This window comes from Arachis duranensis, chromosome 4, assembly GCF_000817695.3.
Source record: "Arachis duranensis cultivar V14167 chromosome 4, aradu.V14167.gnm2.J7QH, whole genome shotgun sequence".
NCBI lineage: Eukaryota > Viridiplantae > Streptophyta > Magnoliopsida > Fabales > Fabaceae > Arachis > Arachis duranensis.
Genome location: NC_029775.3, coordinates 15,428,787 through 15,431,448, shown reverse-complemented (window position 1 = coordinate 15,431,448; position 2,662 = coordinate 15,428,787). Strand labels below are relative to the sequence as shown.

The window sequence follows — 2,662 nt, the reverse complement described above, 5'->3', positions numbered from 1 at the left end:
TTTAACGCCAGGATGGCACAAGAGGGAAGATTTTGTTTTCAATTCAAATTTTTTTCAAGTTTTCAAAATCAAATCTTTTTCATATCATATCTTTTTAATCATATGTTTTCAAAATCAATTTCTTTCCATTTTCAAAAATACTTGCTAACAGTTAATGATTTGATTCAACATCTCAGAGTATGTTGCCATTTCTGTTGAGAAAGGTTTAATGTCTGAATCATATCTTTCTTGTTAAGCAGGTTATTAATTTTTAAAATCAAATCTTTTTAAGTTGTTTTTCAATCATCTCTTTTCAATCATCTCTTTTTAAAACCATAACTTTTAAATCATATCTTTTTAATCACATCTTTTTCAAAATAGTTTTCAATCATATCTTTTTAATTTCTAATTTCACTTAGTTTTCGAAAATCAATTAGTATTTTTCAAAATGTTTTTTAAAATCTTTTTAATTTATTTTTGAAAATTTCTTCCCCTCTTCTAACATCCTTCTATTTATGGACTAACACTCCTCCTCAATGCACAATTCGAACTCAATCTTTCTTGATAAGTTCGAATTCTTCTACCTCTTCCTTCTATTTTTCTTTTCCTCTGACACCTCAAGGAATCTCTATAATGTGACATAGAGGATTCCATATTTTCTTGTTCTCTTCTCTTTCATATGAGCAGGAGCAAAGACAAAAGCATTCTTGTTGAGGCTGACCCTGAACCTGAAAGGACCTTGAAGCAAAAGCTAAGAGAAGCTAAGGCACAACTCTCTGTAGAGGACCTAACAGAAATCTTCAAACAAGAAGAACCCATGGCAGCCGAAAACAACAATAATGCCAACAATGCAAGGAAGGTGCTTGGTTACTTTACTGCACCTACTCCCGACTTCTATGAGAGAAGCATCTCTATCCCTGCTATTGGAGCAAACAACTTTGAGCTTAAGCCTCAATTAGTTTCTCTAATGCAACAGAATTGCAAGTTCCATGGACTTCCATTGGAAGATCCTCATCAGTTTTTAGCTGAGTTCTTGCAAATCTGTGAAACTGTCAAGACTAATGGGGTTAACCCTGAGGTCTACAGACTTATGCTATTCCCTTTTGCTGTAAGAGATAGAGCTAGGATATGGTTGGACTCATAACCTAAAGAAAGCCTAAACTCTTGGGAAAAGCTAGTCAATGCCTTCTTGGCAAAGTTCTTTCCACCTTAAAAATTGAGTAAGCTTAGAGTGGAAGTCCAAACCTTCAGACGGAAGGAAGGTGAATCCCTCTATGAAGCTTGGGAAAGATACAAACAATTGATCAGAAAGTGTCCTTCTGATATGCTTTCTGAATGGAGCATCATAGGTATCTTCTATGATGGTCTGTCTGAACTGTCCAAAAATGTCATTGGACAGCTCTGCTGGAGGATCTCTTCATCTGAAGAAGATGCCTACAGAAGCTCAAGAATTCATTGAAATGGTTGCAAATAACCAATTCATGTACACTTCTGAAAGGAATCCTGTGAACAATGGGACGAATCAGAAGAAAGGAGTTCTTGAGATTGATACTCTGAATGCCATATTGGCTCAGAATAAAATATTGACTCAGCAAGTCAATATGATCTCTCAAAGTCTGTCTGGAATGCAAGCTGAACCAGGCAGTACTAAGGATGCTTCCTCTGAAGAAGAAGCTTATGATCCTGAGAACCCATCAATGGAAGAGGTGAACTACATGGGAGAACCCTATGGAAACACCTATAATCCTTCATGGAGAAATCATCCAAATCTCTCAAAGAAGGATCAACAGAGACCTCAACAAGGTTTCAACAACAATAATGGTGGAAGAAACAGGTTTAGCAATGGCAAGCCTTTTCCATCATCTTCTCAGCAACAGACAGAGAATTCTAAGCAGAGCCACTCTGACTTAGCAACCATGGTCTCTGATTTGATCAAAACCACTCAAAGTTTCATGACTGAAACAAGGTCCTCCATTAGGAATTTGGAGGCACAAGTGGGACAGCTGAGCAAGAAAATTACTGAACTCCCTCCTAGTACTCTTCCAAGAAATACAGAAGAGAATCCAAAAGGAGAATGCAAGGCCATTAACATGACCCACATGACCGAACTTGGAGAGGAGGAAGAGGCAGTGATCGCCACTGAGGAAGACCTCAATGGACGTCCATTGGCCTCTAATGAGTTCCCTAATGAGGAACCATGGGAATCTGAGGCTCATAATGAGACGATAGAGATTCCATTGGATTTACTTCTGCCATTCATGAGTTCTGATGAGTATTCTTCCTCTGAAGAAGATAAAAATGTCACTGAAGAGCAAGTTGCCAAGTACCTTGGAGCAATCATGAAGCTAAATGACAAGTTATTTGGTAATGAGACTTGGGAGGATGAACCCCCTTTGCTCACCAAAGAACTAAATGACTTGTCTAGGCAGAAATTACCTCAAAAGAGACAGGACCCTGGGAAGTTCTCAATACCTTGTACCATAGGCACCATGACCTTTAAGAAGGCTCTGTGTGACTTAGGGTCAAGTATAAACCTCATGCCTCTCTCTGTAATGGAGGAGCTAGGGATCTTTGAGGTACAAGCTGCAAGAATCTCACTAGAGATGACAGATAATTCAAGAAAACAAGCTTATGGACTTGTAGAGGATGTTTTGGTGAAGGTTGAAGACCATTACATCCCTGC

The 2,662-nt window shown here is 38.3% G+C and overlaps 1 non-coding gene across 1 annotated transcript; it reads right to left on the bottom strand.

Annotated features, from left to right (window-relative positions):
- Nucleotides 1-1,201: 1,201 nt before the first annotated feature.
- Nucleotides 1,202-1,309, bottom strand: LOC127747226 (small nucleolar RNA R71). The gene has a single exon (XR_008009028.1). It is a non-coding gene; the product is annotated as a small nucleolar RNA R71 (small nucleolar RNA).
- Nucleotides 1,310-2,662: the final 1,353 nt, after the last annotated feature.